The sequence below is a fragment of the Anomaloglossus baeobatrachus genome, chromosome 1 (assembly GCF_048569485.1).
Source record: "Anomaloglossus baeobatrachus isolate aAnoBae1 chromosome 1, aAnoBae1.hap1, whole genome shotgun sequence".
NCBI lineage: Eukaryota > Metazoa > Chordata > Amphibia > Anura > Aromobatidae > Anomaloglossus > Anomaloglossus baeobatrachus.
In genome coordinates this window covers 206,686,349-206,707,437 of record NC_134353.1, presented here as the reverse complement: position 1 = coordinate 206,707,437, position 21,089 = coordinate 206,686,349, and positions in this window count along the sequence as shown.

Genomic DNA, 21,089 nt, shown 5'->3' with positions numbered 1-21,089 from the left:
TGTGCGCAGCCTAGACATGGAAAGGTGCCTTTCTGCTGTGTGTCCAGAAAAACTTGACGTGGGACCGTTTTAGTTGACCCAATGTCGGCACGCACATGATGATTTCTTAGATTGGGCGATTTCCTATGACAAAAGAGGGGTAAGTCATGAAAAGCTTCAATCTTGGGGTATGCAGACTTTAGGAGGGGCCAATGTTGGCAAATGATTTTCTTTAATAGTGGTTGAAAAGGTTGATATGTGGTAATACATGTCAATGGATTGTGTGATACGTTACTCCGGCTAGATGTAGAATGTGTGACATCAGCTACCCTCTTGGGATAACCCCTCTGAACAAATTTCTGACTCATCTCATTGTGTCGAATAATTTTGGTTTCAGGTTTGCTGACAATTCTGTCAACACGTGTATGCTGCGAAATCGGCAGAGCTTTCTTAACATGCTTAGGATGATTGCTAGTATAGTAGAGGAGGCTGTTCCTGTCAGTAGGCTTAATATAGATATCGGTCGTTAAGAGGCCATCATCCTCCGCGATAACCATACAGTCCAAATAATTAATCTGATGTTTGTCATAGTGGATGGAAAAGGTTAGTCCTGGCATGAACCCATTGAGATCCGCAAAAAATTCTAAGAGAGTGCTCAATTCACCATCCCAAACCATAAACACATCATCAATGTATCTCTGCCATAACAGGGCGTGTTTGTTAATTAGTGGGTTGGGATGGATGAAGTGATCCTCAAAGAAGGCCATAAAGATATTAGCGTAAGGGGGCGCCATGTTACTTCCCATAGCGGTCCCCTTACGCTGCATGTAAAACTGATCCTGGAACATAAAATGATTCTTTTCAAGTACTACTTTAAGAAGATCCAGACAGAACTGCTTATTATCATTGGGCAAGGTTGTAAATTCATTTAAGAACCATCGTACTGCGCTGATACCTTCATTATGCATGATGCTAGTATATAGACTATTAACGTCAAGCGTTACAAGGTATGCATTACTGGGGATATGATGTAAATCCTTAATAATATCGAGAAAGTGCGAGGTGTCCTTCATGTATGATGTTATTAGTGATATGAATGGAGATAATACTTTTTCAATAGTCTTGGCCAGAGGGGAAAGTAGAGAGTCAGTCGATGCCACTATCGGTCTACCTGGTGGATGAGTTAGATTTTTGTGTATTTTAGGTAACGTATAAAATACAGGTATGGTAGGGTGTGGGTTAATGAGGAAACTAGCCAACTTCTGATCGATAGTGCCTAATTGCAAATAATGCGCAGAAATGTCCTTAATCAGAGAAGATATCTGTGGTGTGGGATCTCTAGATATGGTCTCATATGTACTAGTATCAGACAGTTGGCCTAGAATTTCACCGACATAATAGTTGCGGTCCAAAACGACCGTGTCTCCGCCCTTATCGGCCGGCTTATTATGATTAATATGGAAGTCACCCCTGTGTATCTTGGTATTCAGCTCATCAACATCCTTGGAAACTAATGAGATAAAGGTCTCAACAGGGTGGTAGTGTCTTGGCGGCATGTATGTGCTGGTCATACCCAGACCAAGATCTTTAGGATTAAAACAAACACTACCCGCTGTTAGAGGCCCAGATCTCATATCACTATCGTTAAAATGTACTTTCAGTCTTAAAGATCTGAAAAAGTGATTCAATTCTTGCTCCACTTGAAAGGTATCATATCTTGCAGTAGGACTAAATGATAATCCCTTTTCCAAGACTAGATGTTCCGCTGGCGATAAGCTGTAGGAAGAGATATTAAAGACGAGGTTGGTTTTACCTGCGACCGAGTCCATATCCGGTTGTCTTGGTTGTTGGGATACCGGTCTCTTCCCCCGCCTGGTCTTCTTGTGGGTGGTCTCCGTTGCTCTAAAAAACTGGGCGACTGTCGGGATATCCCGTATTCCCCGTCCGAATCGCTGGTAGATATGTAACCTCCGAATCTGTAGGGACGCTGTGGTCGGAAATTTTCCCCAGATCGCCATCGGTATACTGTGCCTTTCGCGAAATCCTCTTGGTCTCTAAGAAATTTATGTCGTTTCTTGGTTTCCAGGTTAGAACGAAAACTCGTGATGAGGTTGTTAGTTTTGGTCTTTAGCTGATCCAGATCAGAGGCCGACAGGGATTGTTTCAGTTGATCTTCAGTGGATTTTATACTCTCGGATATCTGCTGAATTTCTTGTTGTAAATATTCAATTGTTAATATGATAACGTCCATTGAGCATTTATTGAGGATTGCCTCAAATTTATCGCAAAAAAGCGGGTTATCAGAAAAAAGGGTGGGTCTGAGAGGCACTCTCAAACCTCTGGGTATCCTTTTGGTGCGGTGGTATTCGGCTAAAGGTGAAGGTCAAGTGCTGCTTGTCTTTGTAAATCTCTCTCGTAGTTTCTACCCCGTAATTCCTCAGGAGGTATAACCAGGAATTTATTAGATGTAGTCACCTTAGAAACTATGGTAGAGGTTTCCTCATCATTATATGAAAAAGTCGAAAAACTCGGTTGCGACATTTGTCAATACAAATGTTGGAGCGGGAGATCAGGAGCTAGAGCTAAAAATAGCAATAGTAGGGAGAGAAGCTCCACGTCACTGATAAGTAGGTGCTCTAGGGTAAAAATTACATAGAAAAAAAGGTAACCCCGGCACACTACAACTCCCAGAAAAAAGGCAAGATGCAATAATAAAGTATGCAAATTTTTCTTTATTAATATATCAGTTTCTTGAATGTCTTTTCAGAATAAATGATTATGGTCCAACACACATGGACGTTTCGGCCACAGGCCTTCGTCAAAATGGACTATTATCTGACAAATATATAAAAAATAACAGTCAATAATACATTCATAGACGAAAAAAACATGTATACCTTCCAACATCATTTTTTAAGAAAAGGATAAGGACATGATAATAAGGTAGAAACATACTATGACACATAGTAAGAACCAGCATAGTATGTTCATAAATTAGTAGATTCAAGTGGATAGATAGTGCACATTTTAGGACCTGGATGATTAAATCGTGAATCCTACCCGAGGTGAGGGTGTGTACCCAGCTGTGTCTATGGTAATCTGTGGTAGTCCGACCAGAGCCAAAGAGGAGGGAAAAAAAAGGGTGGAGGAAAGGAAGAAAAAAAGGATAAAGAGAAAGAGGCAAGAGGAAGGAGGAAATAAAGAGCAGAAAAGCGGAAACACGGAAGGAACAAGTAGATTGGAATGGTGAATGGTAAACTGCAAGGCCATCTAACGTAGCACTTAGTTTGGTAAGTAATGGTAGCCGACCTCTTTTCCCTTCCTCCATCCTTACGATCTTGTACATTCCTGACGCTCATATGCTTCATTACCTCTGTCTATATAAGGTCCTGGCAGCTTTCCCCTCCGGTTCCACCGGCTTCATTCTCCCTCTTCTGCTGGACATCATAGGTAATGTTGATAATAGCGGTTCATTATATGTTTATATATGTATATTATATATTATATTATATATTATATATATTGTTATGTGTATTATATGTATATATTTTTCAGATCTTTAAGACTGAAAGTACATTTTAACGATAGTGATATGAGATCTGGGCCTCTAACAGCGGGTAGTGTTTGTTTTAATCCTAAAGATCTTGGTCTGGGTATGACCAGCACATACATACCTTTATCTCATTAGTTTCCAAGGATGTTGATGAGCTGAATACCAAGATACACAGGGGTGACTTCCGTATTAATCATAATCTTAGTCTTGAAGAATCAAGGGCTATTAGGAGTCTTAAGGACAACTCTAACATCATTATTAAGCCGGCCGATAAGGGCGGAGCCACGGTCGTTTTGGACCGCAACTATTATGTCGGTGAAATTCTAGGCCAACTGTCTGATACTAGTACCTATGAGACCATATCTAGAGATCCCACACCACAGATATCTTCTCTGATTAAGGACATTTCTGCGCATTATTTGCAATTAGGCACTATCGATCAGAAGTTGGCTAGTTTCCTCATTAACCCACACCCTACCATACCTGTATTTTATACGTTACCTAAAATACACAAAAATCTAACTCATCCACCAGGTAGACCGATAGTGGCATCGACTGACTCTCTACTTTCCCCTCTGGCCAAGACTATTGAAAAAGTATTATCTCCATTCATATCACTAATAACATCATACGTGAAGGACACCTCGCACTTTCTCGATATTATTAAGGATTTACATCATATCCCCATTAATGCATACCTTGTAACGCTTGACGTTAATAGTCTATATACTAGCATCATGCATAATGAAGGTATCAGCGCAGTACGATGGTTCTTAAATGAATTTACAACCTTGCCCAATGATAATAAGCAGTTCTGTCGGGATCTTCTTAAAGTAGTACTTGAAAAGAATCATTTTATGTTCCAGGATCAGTTTTACATGCAGCGTAAGGGGACCGCTATGGGAAGTAACATGGCGCCCCCTTACGCTAATATCTTTATGGCCTTCTTTGAGGATCACTTCATCCATCCCAACCCACTAATTAACAAACACGCCCTGTTATGGCGGAGATACATTAATGATGTGTTTATGGTTTGGGATGGTGAATTGAGCACTCTCTTAGAATTTTTTGCGGATCTCAATGGGTTCATGCCAGGACTAACCTTTTCCATCCACTATGACAAACATCAGATTAATTATTTGGACTGTATGGTTATCGCGGAGGATGATGGCCTCTTAACGACCGATATCTATATTAAGCCTACTGACAGGAACAGCCTCCTCTACTATACTAGCAATCATCCTAAGCATGTTAAGAAAGCCCTGCCGATTTCGCAGCATACACGTGTTGACAGAATTGTCAGCAAACCTGAAACCAAATTTCTTCGACACAATGAGATGAGTCAGAAATTTGTTCAGAGGGGTTATCCCAAGAGGGTAGCTGATGTCACACATTCTACATCTAGCCAGAGTAACGTATCACACAATCCATTGACATGTATTACCACATATCATCCTTTTCAACTACTATTAAAGAAAATCATTTGCCAACATTGGACCCTCCTAAAGTCTGCATATCCCAAGATTGAAGCTTTTCATGACTTACCCCTCTTTTGTCATAGGAAATCGCCCAATCTAAGATATCATCATGTGCGTGCCGACATTGGGTCAACTAAAACGGTCCCACGTCAAGTTTTTCTGGACACACAGCAGAAAGGCACCTTTCCGTGTCTAGGCTGCGCACAATGTGCCAATGTAACTAAAGGCAGCACCTTTACACATGCCAGAACTGGAAGAACCTTTCAGATTAAGGGCTTCTATACATGCGATAGTACGTACGTTGTCTACTACATCAAATGCCCATGCGGTCTCGGGTATGTTGGGGAGACTACCCAACATATCCGAGACCGTATTAGTCGGCATAAATCTGATATTAGATGCGGTAATACTCTGCTGCCTATTCCCCACCATTTTTCGACAGCAGGACACCAAATCTCACAGTTAAAATTTCAGGTCATCGATCATGTCGATATAGCACGCAGGAGTGGCAATAGGATTAAACGCCTACTTGATAAGGAGGCGAGATGGATACACACTCTAGGCACATTAGAACCATATGGTCTGAATAGGAAATACGAGACAGCCGTTTCATAATTCTTAATAACCCCTAGGTCTGAAGCTGACCCATCTGTTTTGGGGCTGACAAATTAAGTGAATGCATCACACATTGAGATATTCTGCAAAAACATGATATTATATGGGTATAATTTCCTTTTATTTTGTTTGAATGATGTACAATGACCATGTGATTCATTAACTTCCTTATATCCAATGATGATGTGGTACTTATGGTTCACTGTGATTTCATACATATAACATATGTATTTTTCACCTATGCATTTGAATTATCCATATATTGACAATTTTTCTCTTTCTCTTGCAGAAACGCTAATTATTTGACAGTGTGCACTTATCTACACTCACATGGACTCTGTGCACCGTTCCTGTATCTGATTAGGCACCCAGGATGAGCCACTCCGGCTTCCACCCATTAGTATACACGATCCCTATGTGTTTTCCCAGCGATTTCCCCTCCCCATCACATGACTTAGTCACCTGGAGGTTTGCCAGTGAAGTCGGGCCTGGAGCGCGCACTGCGCATGCGCAGCGTGCGTTCCACAGTCCCGACTTCCTGCATTCCAAATACAGGAAGTTACACCATTATATCCGCCCACACTTCCCATTTAAACCGCCTCTATGCTGGACATAGTTCACTGTGCAGGAGTCTTTACACAGAACACACGTCCAGCGGCGGTTTGGTAAGTAATGGTAGCCGACCTCTTTTCCCTTCCTCCATCCTTAAGATCTTGTACATTCCTGACGCTCATATGCTTCATTACCTCTGTCTATATAAGGTCCTGGCAGCTTTCCCCTCCGGTTCCACCGGCTTCATTCTCCCTCTTCTGCTGGACATCATAGGTAATGTTGATAATAGCGGTTCATTATATGTGAAGTCTTTCCTTTTGGAATTTAGTAATGATTATTCACTTTTACCATAGAATAGTCTTATTGTCACAGCACATGCAGGCCTGCTCACCAGCTGTTACAGCTTACCTGTCCCACCGCCTCATAGCAGGTAATGAGATCTCCCCTCATGGTTATATGTGGTGTTTTTTGCTATAACGGTCATGGTTTACTGCTTATTGATACACCGTTTGATATATTTATAGTTCCTTCTATTTGAAACTAGGACCCAATACAAACACCATATTGTGGTTAACCCTTTATGTTACGTGACCAAGCGCACGCTGACCCTAATTGGCACCGTACATGTAGGTAAATCTTTCATATTATGCGCATGTTTTCTCTTTTCTGTGGTCCCTAACATGAGGTATGATTCTTTTTATCAAGGTCTGATCCCATAGTACCATTGATTATAATACTCAGCATAAAGTCCTTGTGCTGACACTAAGTGCCCTTGACGCATTATATCGTATCACCTGATGGTATGCAAACTAACACAGGTACTATAATTCAATATTTGTTATGGATTATTCTTTTATACATCACATGTTTGGCTAATACATATTTTTCATTGTAGTGGAATACATATGAGACTCCATTCATTTCTATGATTATTAGCCTCTTAGCCGAATGTCTACGTGCATTTGATTTTGCATGGTGAGTACTACGTTAGATGGCCTTGCAGTTTACCATTCACCATTCCAATCTACTTGTTCCTTCCGTGTTTCCGCTTTTCTGCTCTTTATTTCCTCCTTCCTCCTGCCTCTTTCTCTTTATCCTTTTTTTCTTCCTTTCCTCCCCCCTTTTTTTTCCCTCCTCTTTGGCTCTGGTCGGACTACCACAGATTACCATAGACAGAGCTGGGTACACACCCTCACCTCGGGTAGGATTCACGATTTAATCATCCAGGTCCTAAAATGTGCACTATCTATCCACTTGAATCTACTAATTTATGAACATACTATGCTGGTTCTTACTATGTGTCATAGTATGTTTCTACCTTATTATCATGTCCTTATCCTTTTCTTAAAAAATGATGTTGGAAGGTATACATGTTTTTTTCGTCTATGAATGTATTATTGACTGTTATTTTTTTATATATTTGTCAGATAATAGTCCATTTTGACGAAGGCCTGTGGCCGAAACGTCCATGTGTGTTGGACCATAATCATTTATTCTGAAAAGACATTCAAGAAACTGATATATTAATAAAGAAACATTTGCATACTTTATTATTGCATCTTGCCTTTTTTCTGGGAGTTGTAGTGTGCCGGGGTTACAATCTGAAGTTGCAACCCGAGATCGGCGACGACGGGAGCTTGCCGCCCGTGATCAAGTAGAATAGGAGCACATAAGAAGTGCTGCTTCCCGAGTGAAAGGGCCGCGGTGCCGTGGCCTTATTAAGCAGTTTGACACCGAGCAAGGATGGGGGTTCATGCGCAAAGCAGGCCTCGCAGCGGGGGTGCATGTGTCTCGACAAGATGTGGCGCAGCACCTTCCGTGGAGCCACCCGGAGCGTAACCTTCAGCCTGAGGAGATGGTTACCTATACCCGGCATTCCGGAAAGCGGGGCTGGTATGCCCTGGAGGTAACAAAGCATGTAATGTTTGAAGAAGGGTATGTGTCGGTGTCAGTAGCACGTAGTCGCAAAGAAGCATGGCTACGGGACCCGGCAATCTATTACTAGAGTGTTAAATATATAGTACCAGCAGTTGCAATGCCATAGAATGTTAGGTATCGGTGTTTTCGTTTATTATTTTCCATAGTTTATTATTTTTCATATAGAAAATGTTAGCAAATCAAGCAGTTTTACTGAAAAGAGTGAAAGTTACTAGATTTTCTAAAAGGAAAATTGTCAAAATGTGTACACCCGGTACATGGACTCCGTTCAGTTTTATATATATTAAATTGTGTCTTGTATAATAGTTGCACCTTCTGTACCAGCCAGAGTCATCAAAGTTACAACACTCGGGACCTTAACCCGGTCACGGACCCACTATAGGTTTCCAGGGGGAACAGGTTATTTGGGTGGTGGGTTATTGGGATCCAGGACGCTGGGACTGGACTGTCGCAGGAAGGGGCTGCAATGGAGAAGGTTGAGCCTCTGTTACCACAAAAACCGGTAGCATCCCACCGTTGGGTGACGAACTCTTAATAAAACAGAATTTTAGTAACGTTAAGTGCATTACCTCCACTGTGTGGGATGCACCCTTTGAATAAAAATGTGTTAATTTATGTTTTCCTTTTCCAGTTCAAGCGAAACAAAAATAAACCTCTGGCATCCTGTAGCTTGCAGACGAGCTACGTTTAACCAAGGGGGAATGTGACGCCCTGACATATCAGCACATCACAGGGTATTGTGCAATCTGCCCTTCTGCACAGTATCCACCCTCCTTGGTTAAGGATCCTGGTCCTTTGGTGTTGCTAACAGCTTAGCCAATCAAAATCCTAGGATCACTTCCCATTTTAACCTACCAGACACACCATTGGGGGGCCTGAAGGGAATAGGGCCACCTGCATGGGGGTTGCTAAGGGGAGAGTGAGGACAGTGACAGTGGAGCAGTGGAGTTGAGCAGTGACTGTTGAGCAGAGGAGTGGAGGTGAAGTGACTCTCTGGGAGAGAGAAGTCACGAAGCAGGGCTCCTGAGTACTAGGTGGCAGACGTTGGTCTGGGCCTGGTAGGAGCTGGAACCCCGGTCGCAAGGGAGAGTGTCAAGGGGCACGGACTGCCGAGGAGGGCGGCCAGCGGCCTTGAGCTATCACCGGGCAGGACCCCAGGCCAGAAAGTAGCTTCACGCATTCCAGTAATTTACCCGACGGGGGTGAAGACTTCAAGTGTCATCCCCAACCCGCTCAAAAATCGGGGTACTAGCACACCGATGGGATAGGAATTTCCCACTACAGTCCAAAGAAATCCTACGTGTGAACCCTGAGAGCAAGTTCACTCTGTTAGCCATACAGGTGAGCGGGACCCAAAGAGTTTCATACCTACAGGTCCAATAGAGACGAAGGTGCCAAGTACAGGGCCACAGGCTAACAGCAACACCAGAGGGACGCACCCAAGTGTGCTCCTTACCAGCTGCAGTGGTGCTCAGAATTCTGGTTTACAAGCTGTTGGTGTAGTTATTCCAGGACTGAGTGAATACATTGAAAACCCCTGTTCCTCTTCCCAACGGCACACCCAACTACCATCTCACCATCAACGGGCCCCGGGACACGAACCCCCTACCCACGGAGGGGTTAAACATTAGGCTGCCACACCATTGTCACCGGGCTCCCCAACGGCAGCGGCGGTCCTTCACATTACCACACCCCGTGGGTGGCGTCACGAACTTTCCAAAAAACCCCTATACATACACCCCCCCTCTTTTAATTGAGTGGCCGCACGACCACTGGGTCCGAAGACCCCTCGAGCCACCGTGGATCTGAATCCGAGCACCAGCGGTAGCCCGGCTGCATGCACGGGGGCAGTACATAAACATCGTGTTTTTTGGTAGATTGAGCTAATAGATTACACTGCCTGTACATTTCTGTTTTGGACTGCTACACAAAGCTGCGTGATGCAGCGCTGTATTTGATTAGGAATTACATGCACCTATCACTGTCCCTCTCTCCTACAGCGTCCCATCCTTATAATGTACAGTGTAACCTTGGATTAAGAGTAACTTAGTTTGAGAGCGTTTTACAAGGCAAGTAAAGCTTTTTACAAATTTGTAACTTGGTTTAAGAGCAATGCTTTGCAATAAGAGCAAATACTCACTGTGCAAACTTTTGGTTCCATCCTTTTACAACGCTCTGACCCTCTTTAGAGGTAACTTTCTGTTTATGTATGTGTGACGCCCCTGGACTATCAGGTTGTCACAGGGTATAGCACAATCTGCCCTCCCGTGCAATATCCAAATCCTTCTTGGTTATGGGTCCCCAACTACATGGTGTTGCCTACATCAGCTAATTAAAATCCTGGGTACACTCTGCACCACACCCACCAGACACACCAATGGACGGCCTGAGTGGAATAGGGTCGCCCACTTGGGGGATGGTTAGGGGAGGTCAGGAGTGTCAGGAATGTCAGTCAGTCAGGGGAAGTAGTTTGTAAGTGAAGAAGAGAGGAGGTCAGGAGCAGCAGGGCTCCTAAGTAGTTACCTAGGTGGCAGATGGTGGTCTGGGCCTAGGGGAGCTGGAACCCGGCCGCAGGGGATCGTGGCAAGGGGCACGGAACTGTCAAGGAGGACAGCCGACGGCCTTGCACCATCACCGGGCTGGGACCAGGGACACGACGGAGTAGGTGGACCCTAAGTCAGGGAGTAGCTTCAAGCAACCTGACAATTTACCCGACGAGAATGGACGCTTCAAGATCCGCTCTCCACCCGCTCCAAAATCGGGGTACTAGCGCAACGAGGGGGATAGGACCTTCCACTCAAATGGTCCAGAAAATTACAAGCGTGAATCCTGAGAGCAAGCTCCCACACTTAGCCATAGTGGGGAGCGGGACCCGACTAGTTCTATACTACCGGGACCAACAGAGAAGTAAACTTAGTGCCAGGAAGGTCACAGGTCACCAGGCAGCACCATTGGGGACGGGACCCGAACTAGCTCCCGTCAGCAGCAGCGGTATACAGAACTTTGGTTTATCCAGTTGTTGGTGTCAGCTTAATGGACTGAGTACGAAAATGACCCCTTTGCACCCAACGGCACTCCCCAAACACCATCACCGAGTCCCAGGGCATTCCCCCTACCCGTGGAGGGTCTTAACACCTGGCTGCCCCACTCCATCGCCCCCAGGTACTCCTAACTGCAGCGGTGGTACTCCACCTCACCACACACCATGGGTGGCATCACAAACTCGAAACACAATCCCATGTAAATACTACCTTCATTTGAGTGGCCGCACGACCCCCAGGTCCGGAGACCCCTCGAGCCACCATGGATCTGGATCCGAGCAGCCCGGCTGCTGGCACGGGGGCGGCACACCTCCTGTATACAGTATACCATTGTACGGTATATACTATATAGCATGTTCATTAATTTGCATTTGTGGATACAGTACTGTATTTTCTGCTAACAAGTAAAGCACATTGCTTGTACTGTAATCTAATTGCCCATGCAGTATTCCTACACCACATTTGGCTTAGTTCTGTTCTTATTTTGAGGAGAATAGATTTGGGTTGTTTTTTTTTGTGTATTGTACTCGAATAAAGATTGTCATATTTATACATAATTTTTTCCTCCCGCACACCAACACTTCTATTGAAAGCTAATGTGCAGTTTAACTTGTTTTATATGTTTTGTATCGTTCAGTATTTTGTATTAATGTACTGTAATAATTTTATATGAATACAGTACATTATTTTGTATTACTGTAATAAGTTTGCATAAAGGGTATGTGCGCATACTTCAGTCTTGTTTCTCCAGCGAAAAACGCACCTCTGGCCAGAAAAACGCATTTGGTAAAAAAAATGATGTGGGGTGACCCCATTTTTTATATCCAGCACAGGAACAGCAGCAGCTGCGGGCTGCAACCCTCAGCTGTCTGCTGTACCTTGGCTGGTTATGAAACCGTGAGGGGATCCCACGCTTTTTTTTTTTAATTATTTGATTTAATTAAAAAAAAAACAAAAAAAAAACAAAACATTGATGTGTGTTCCCCCCATTTTCTAAAACCAGCAAAGGGGCAGCAGACATCCGGGAGCTGATATTATTAGGGTGTGAAGGGCCATGGTTATTTGGCCCTTTTCAACCTAAAAATATCTGCCCACAGCCACCCAGAAGTGGCGCATCCATTAGATGTGCAAATTCGGGCACTGGACTTGCCTCTCCTGTTGCCCTGGTGTGGTGGCAATCAGGGTAATAAGGAGTTAATAGCAGCCCATAGCTTCCACTATGTCCTAGATTATTGATAGCAGGTGTCTATGAGGCACCATCTATCATTAATCTGTAAGTGAAAGTAAATAAACATAAACACCCCAAAAATCCTTTATCTAATATATAAAGCTGAGTATATGTATGTATGTGTGTATGTATGTGTGTATGTATGTGTGTATGTATGTGTGTATGTATGTGTGTATGTATGTATGTATGTATGTCTGCTAAAGGAATTATTTACTTTCACTTACAGATTAATGATGGAGGGTGTCTCATAGACGCCTGTCATCAGTAATCTAGTACTTAGTGACAGCTATGGGCTGCTATTAACTCCTTATTACCCTAATTGCCACCACACCAAGGCAATCGGGAAGAGCCGGTAAAGTGCCGGCACTGTCGCATCTAATGGATGCAGCAATTCCAGGCGGCTACAGGCTGATATTTTTAGGCTAGGGGGCAGCCTAATTACCATAGGCCTTCCCAGTCTGAGAATACCAGCCCCCAGCTGTGCAGCTTTATCTTGGCTGGGTATCAAACTTGAGGGGACCGCACGCCATTTTTTTTAAAATAATTTATTTATTTTACTGTATGATATAGACCCGCCCAAGGGCATCTGTGATTGGTTGCAGTCAGACAGCTGTCACTCAGTGTGGGGGCGCGTCTGACTGCAACCAATCACAGCCACCGATGAGCGGGGGAAGCAGTGAATATGTATGAACCTAATGAGTGGCCAGCTCAAGAAGAACAAAGAGTTGCCACAGAAGCAGTGTGACAGCCGCTGGTGATCGGTGAGTATAAAGCACTTGCTCCTACCCCTTTGCAATGGATTCTGGTCCCCATAGACTTTATATGGGGACCAGAATCTGGCCAGATACTGTGGATCAATGCCCCGCAGACCCATGAGTCAGCAGGGGTTTGAGCTGCCAGTCCTACAAAAACAAAGGGACAAAACATGGTAAAATGCAGGTAAAACGCAATGAAATGCAAAGAATTAGCTACCTGCGTATTCCCCTGCATTTTTTCATGATTTTATTGAACTCAATGACTGAAAAATGCAGGGAAAAACGCAGAAAGAAGTGACATGCTGCTTCTTTTTTCTGCACCCAAAACTGCAGGCAAAAAAGAAGCAATGTTTGCACAGCCTTTCTGAATTCTCATAGAGTTTGCTGAGGAAGGACAACAAACTGCACCCAAATACGTGGAAAAAATGCCATAAAAATGCGTCAAAAAACGCAGTGTGCGCACAGGGCCAAATATAGTAAATATTTTTGGGTTGTTGATCAAATTGTCTGCGTTTTAATGATTTCCTATGGGAAAATTTGATTTCCTATACAGTAACAATAACTTGGTTTAAGACCACACACTCCAGGAACAAATTATGCTTGTAATACAAGGTTTCACTGTATTTCTTTTTTTAATTTACTGCAGCTATCACTGTCCCTCACTCCAACAGCGTACTCTCCCTTTTCAAATCAACTCAAAATGGCACTGTGGCACTTGATCCGGCCTTAATACAGGCTGAATTACTGGGTGTGCCAGGCAATCACAACCATGCCAACACTTCACATTGCCTACAATCTCTCTGGAATTGCTCACAGCCTAAAAAAGCTTGCTCTGCAACCTTTCAGCAATCTTTATTTGGGTGACAAAGTTGAACAGGAACCAGACGTACTGTCAAAAGTCTGTGTCTGGGGTTGAGCACTGGACATGACCATTGAGGAAGGATTCTCCAGTCGTGCTGTATGTGTGTTACCCACCAATACCATCTGTAAATAATACACGAACTGCATGTGACTTGGTTTAAAATTGGCCACAGCAGCCTTTATTACCTATTATTTACATACTAACACAAGGGGGCGCCGTCCAACAGGCGACCCCAACAAATAACAATAGGTAACACAGTAACCAATACAGTAAATATACAACCCTGAGTAGGCCCAGTCCAGGAACCACTTCTCACCCCAGTATCCCTGGCCGCAACACACCGACCCAGAGATGAGGTATTAATCACCTACGGATTAACCCTCCAACTTTGCAGAACCCCGTGCCTGCAACATCCCGGAACCTGGAGCCACCATACCAAGATGGTGTCTCTCTGTCCAGTTACCATTGCCTTCAACCGCCTCTGGACCAGACCTACCCCCCGCTGCTGTGACAAAGAAACAACCCAGACCAAATTCCCCTCGGTATTAAACACAAGGGAGGGTGGGCGGGGATCGTTCCATATCCGGAAGTCAAGAGAGAGGGGGTAAGTCAAAGTCCTTTACTTACACCCCTCAACTGTCCCACCTCTTCCTCCAGGGAACTCCTCCTACCCACCAATCCCTTTATTCTGCCTTATAAACAAACCATTCCTGTTTCCATTAACCCCATCACTCCTTCCCTTCCCTCTAGTCATGTCGCCCCTCCACCCTATGGGTTCCATGGCTTTCTTGACCATTGAGGAAGGATTCTCCAGTCGTGCTGTATGTGTGTTACCCACCAATACCATCTGTAAATAATACACGAACTGCATGTGACTTGGTTTAAAATTGGCCACAGCAGCCTTTATTACCTATTATTTACATACTAACACAAGGGGGCGCCGTCCAACGGGCAACCCCAACAAATAACAATAGGTAACACAGTAACCAATACAGTAAATATACAACCCTGAGTAGGCCCAGTCCAGGAACCACTTCTCACCCCAGTATCCCTGGCCGCAACACACCGACCCAGAGATGAGGTATTAATCACCTACGGATTAACCCTCCAACTTTGCAGAACCCCGTGCCGGCAACATCCCGGAACCTGGAGCCACCATACCAAGATGGTGTCTCTCTGTCCAGTTACCATTGCCTTCAACCGCCTCTGGACCAGACCTACCCCCCGCCACAGGACAGGGCACGTGACTCCTTACGTGGCCTGGACCCGCCACACACCAAAAGCTTGTACCACACCTCCACGCAATCCCAGCGTCCACAAAACAGCACCAAGAACGTTAAGATGCACCCCCATCGCATCCCCAAAACCACCAGTTCAGCGCCACCAATTTTTGGCGCCGCCCCCCCAAGAAGGCTCGATTGATACTGCCTATCGCACGAGCCACACGCCATTCCAACCTGGTCACACTATCAAAACTACCCCACGATTAAGCCCGGGTATGTCTCCCACAATGCAACAACCCACAATTTTTTTTTTTTTTTTAAAACATTCAGAAATAACTTCTCGAGATACCAAATCTCGGCCTCCCACTTACTGGACCAGTACCATCGACCCGTCCAGACCCAACTGGCAAAATTCGGGCGAGCCTCAGACCGTCGAGGCCCCGAGAACCAACGAATGCCCAAATATCCAAATGAGGCACACCCTCACCACAAAAACCCAGAGGTTATAAACCCACAGATAACACCAATCTGTTACGCCAACCCATTCCACTCCCAAAAGACTCAAATGCCGTCATTGCCTTAACCCGATAACAACTGAGGCCAAACGTAACACCGAAACAAGAGGACTCCCACCTCCCAATACTTCTCACAACCCCTTTTCTGAGCCCACCGAGGGGCCTCCGTGGCAGCCCAATCCAGAAGGAATACGACCCGTAGTATTCCGGGCGCCCACCCCCGCCACCTGCAATCAAGTCTGCAGCACTGCCACAAAATGGTACCTTAACACACGCGACACAATAATGAGCCTGGGCGCCCTCACAACATAATTCCGCACCCGGGACCGCGTATAACAACACCAACCTTCACCACCCGCCTAATCTGATTCGGTGAGCGACAAAGCCGGCGCTCAACCCATTGCACCACCTCGGACACATCCTCCAACATCCAACCTCCGCTCTTCACCGTAGAATGGCTGACCAACCCCACAATCTCAAAGCCCCCCAAAAGGCTAACACAAACCGTTTTGGACAAGGGAAACAAAACCCGCTCGTGCTCAGATGAACATAGCCGCCACAAACCACTCACCAAACGCTGCCACCAAACAACGGAGACGGACCATTGTATCCCGCTCCCTCACACCCTTACGACCAAACCCTTCAAGGCCTGCCGCGCCCTAAAATCCTGCGAAAACATCTCTCCACATCTAATCCTTAACAAGACAGCCACAGCCGCCACCACCTGCTCCACTGCTGACGCCGGCCTATCAGCCTGAAAACCGTTTCTCACCACTGCCAACGCCACCACCAAATACTCCACCGGGCCTTCCTCACACATTGTCCCAAACAACGTTATCCGCGCCACCCATACTTCTGAATATCAGCCCCAAATAACCTCAGTCACTGGGCACCGAGCCGCTCCCCAACACAGCCACACCAGACTCCACAAGCCCTCCGGACACACCGTGCCCACCTCGTCTGCTACCCGGCCTCAACTCCCGAGACTTGCAGAACTGGAAGGAAACAAAGCAGCTGCTATTCCCTTGGCGAACCCCAGTACTGGTTGCGTCACGCATAACATTTTTTTTTTTTTTTAAAACGCATACAATTGAGAAACCAACTGTCGCAAGTACGCCACCCTTGGCACCAGGATTAGCAAACCAACTATTAATCGAATTCTCCACCAACTGATAGTCAGAATGACAGCACACCTTCCTCTTGGAAAAAACTGCCAACCTCCACAACCCGACCACTACCACCGATTGGAAGCGCTACCCCACAATGCCCAACCAGAAAACAACTGGACCCGCTGCCTCCGAGTACCGCAGCTACGTTCCATCAGGTACCACCTTACCCAGCCACAATCCGCGGCCACTAAATCGCCGTAAGAAAAAACCTCCTACACCATCAGATCATCATTGATCTCCCTCGTGACCACACACAAATGATCCGATGGCTGCACCCTTGGCGCAGCCATCGCCAGCCGTCCAGCAGACACGCACCCCAGCGGCGTAACTCTGCACCCGTGGTTCGACCGCCCCTGCAAAGACTGCACTGCCTGAAACCGCACCGTCTTAGCTGACCTAACTGCCTCTATCGCAGCCCAAAGGACCACACCATTACCCACGAATCCTACCCCTCTGACCATAACATCAAACTTTATCCCCCACAAACCGTATCACTGGCGTTGGACCCTCAGTCTTCGCCTGCGCCAACAGGCCCAAAAGAGTATCCACCACCATCTGCAATGAAACAATCAACCTCAACGAATCATCAACCCGCCAACCCGATGTAAAGAGAATCAACCTATAATGAATAAGAGGTGTAAGCTGGGACACACCACGCACAAACCACTCCACCAAGAAATAACCGCCTCCAAAGGAACATAAAATGGGACAAAAAACCCATTAGCACCCACCGATCAACATAATAATAACTCCCCTCCCCACCGCAGCACCAGAACTGCTAGCTAGCAGGGTGGACCAGTAACAACCTAAATGCCGCCTCCAAATCCGCCTTTGCCATCGCTGCTCCACGGCTCACCGCCTTTACCAAATCCCACCCTCTGTCAAACGACACATAATAAACTGCCGACAATTCTGGAGCCAAGCAGGCATACACCGATGACTCCTCCAGATAAGATACGTTTTGAACAAGCCGAAATATATACATCCATAGACGGCTCATTTCCGGCACTACCCCCCAACAGAAAAACCCAATCGTGACAAGGAGGGCCCCGAATGGCCCACCCATCCTGCCCAACGCCACTTCCTGACCCCTCTTTCCAGTGCCAACCACCAGGTGTCCCCTAGCCCAGCGCAAACTTCCAATAAGGAGGCAAAGATCCACCAATAGAAATAGAAAGACGCAGAATTACTATGTTCCTTACCACAACCCAACACTTATGCTTAAGACAACCTTCCGCGCCAAATCTGCACCACCCATCATTCTATCCCCCCAAAAACCCTCATCGTCCGTGTCGCCGGGGTTCCAAGCCCCGAACAGCCAACTACCCCCCCAAAAAGGGGGGGGGCTGACTAGGAGCCGCCATCCACTGCAGCCATAAGGATGTACCCGTATGATCCTACCGCATACTGGCACGCAACACCTTCCCTTGCTGAAATTACTCGGCGTACTGAAGCCAGACTAAACCGCCATATGACCTAACAAACCACCCCAAATGGATCCATATAACCGAACCATGCCGAACCAATTACCCAATTCCTTCCCCCGATACCCTTGCCAAAAAACGCAAATGCCCGCAGCCACGTTGCAAATGTACGAGGGTGAGCCTCCACCGGCGCTCCCCTCCCTCTACTTATCCTTCCTGGAATCACTTGGCTTAACCTAATCCAGGTGAAACTGTTCCCGGGGGAGCAGCGAAACTATTGCTATACATTCCCTATTCAAATCTTATCCCTCACCTCCTCCAGCAAGTGAGCCCCCCCCAGCGGGCCTTTGAAGCACCCATACCTCTCACACTTGGCCACTGTCAGCCAGACGCACCACCTCATCCCCCTCTTCGTTCATCACCACTCACTCTGTCACAGCCCTTGCCGCCTCTGCCCGAAAATGCTCCCCTGCCGCCTCATGCGCCCTCACTCTGCCTGCCGCACCTGCGCCTACTAACCACCGATCCCGTCCATGCCGCCGGCGGTGCATGCGCACGCTCCACAACCGTATACACCACTGCAGTAAACCCCATACCTGGTCAAAACACAAACCCACTCGGCGCTGCCGTGTCCGCAGCCGCCCCCCCCAACCCTGCCAAATCCACGGCCGTCTCACCCGACCGCGACCCGGCGTATCCTGGAATAAAAATCACGCCATCCGGACGTCTGATTCATCCGACGCTGCTTCCTCCTCCTCCTCGCTGGAGCCGACCGCCTCTGGCTCATGTAACGCAGACGCCGCCGAAGCGCTGCCACCACCACGGCCGTCCTCCTGGTACGCCGCGTGGGCACCATCCTCCAAGCTCCATCTTCTGTCCCGCGGCGACAACCCCGGAAACCGTCCCGTCCCACGGGCTGCCACCGCGGGCCTTATCTTCTGGCCTGACCCCCCCCTTGCTACCTGCAAGGACAGGGGGTACCTGTGGCCCGACCCGCTGCCAGCAGACTCCCATCCAGAGCCGCCAGCCTCCTGCCCTCCTGGCCCAGAAGGCATCCGTCCGCCGGGCCCTCCCCCCTGGGGGAGACCGCCGCTGCCGGGAGCTGCACGCCTGCTCTGGGTGACCAGGCGGGGACCGCAGGGCCCCCGCCGTCACCCCCACATACCGACGCCTCCCGGGCATCCGTCGCACCATGCTCGCCTGCCCTGGTGCCGGACCCCTTGCTGGCTGCAGCCCCCCGGCCCCCCCCTCCACCCGCGGGGAAGGGGGGGGGTAACGCTGGCCTCCGTCCTCGCCGGGCGCTCTCCTGGCCAGGAGCCGCCGCATCCAGCCCTCCTGGGCCCCATGAAAGCCTCTGTCCGCTGGGCCCTCCCCCTCCTGGGGGAGACCGCCGCGGCCGGGAGCTGCAACCTGATCTGGGTGACCAAGCAGGAACAGCAGGGCCCCTGCCGTCCCCCCCACTCACCGACGCCTCCTGGGCACCCGTCGCCCCAGGCCCGCCTGCCCTGGTGCCGGACCCACCACTGGCTGCAGCTCCGCGGCCCCCCCCGCTTTCCGCGAGGGGTAAAGCTGGCCTCTGTCACCACCGGGCGCTCTCCCCGTCCGGGAGCCGCCGCATCCAGCAATCCAGGTCGCGGCTCGGATCGGAAGTAGGCCGCAGACAAGCCACGCCCCCCTCCCGGCTGCCGCAGCCCGGACGGAGATTCCTCCCGCGGCCGGAGCAGCAGCTGAGTACTGCCCTGCCCACGTCCTACCGCGGAGGGTCCCCGAAGGGGCTCTCGCATCTCCTCCTCGCTCCCCCCGCACACGGCAAGTACCTGAGATATGAGGGAGGGGGGGGGCGCCGCCCGCAGCTGACAGGGGAGCGAGGGGAAAGTGCCAACGGGTTAACCCCCAGCAGCCAAGACGTGGGACCGCGCTGCCAGGGGCCCGTGCACTGCCATGATGAATCCGCTGGTCTCGGGTAGCAGCCATCCTGTCGCACGTCCGGATCGTTCCATATCCGGAAGTCAAGAGAGAGGGGGTAAGTCAAAGTCCTTTACTTACACCCCTCAACTGTCCCACCTCTTCCTCCAGGGAACTCCTCCTACCCACCAATCCCTTTATTCTGCCTTATAAACAAACCATTCCTGTTTCCATTAACCCCATCACTCCTTCCCTTCCCTCTAGTCATGTCGCCCCTCCACCCTATGGGTTCCATGGCTTTCTCACTGTTGGTATGGACCCCGAACTTTTCAGTTTGGGTTCGCTTATCCCTAGAGGTGATTATGTCAATACAAAGGACTGGCACATGATTTATGGTGATCAAAGACCCTACAAAGGACAATGGAATGTTCATATGGAGAGAAAATTCCCATATTTTAATAGGACAGGTTTCTTTCCAGTTAGAACAACCAGACTGGGCAATGCCCTCTCACAAGAGGTAGTAATGGCAGATACTATATCAGCGTTTAAGAAAAGAACTTAATCCTTTTTTAATAAAAAAAATAACATTAAGGGTTACAAATAATCAAGCAATGGATATAATTAGTATACAAAGGTTGAACTTAATGAACTTTTGTCTTATTTCGACATATGTAACTATGTAGCTATTAGAGATGAGCGATGTTCGAGTCGAACGGTTCGCCAATTTTATGTTCGAGTGATTTTGGGGGGTGTTTGAGTCGTTCGACGAACTCGAACGATTTGCTTAAAGTTCGGCAGTTCAAGTTACGTTCGAGAACGGTTCGATCACCAAAAAGCGTAGCTAGTTACTAG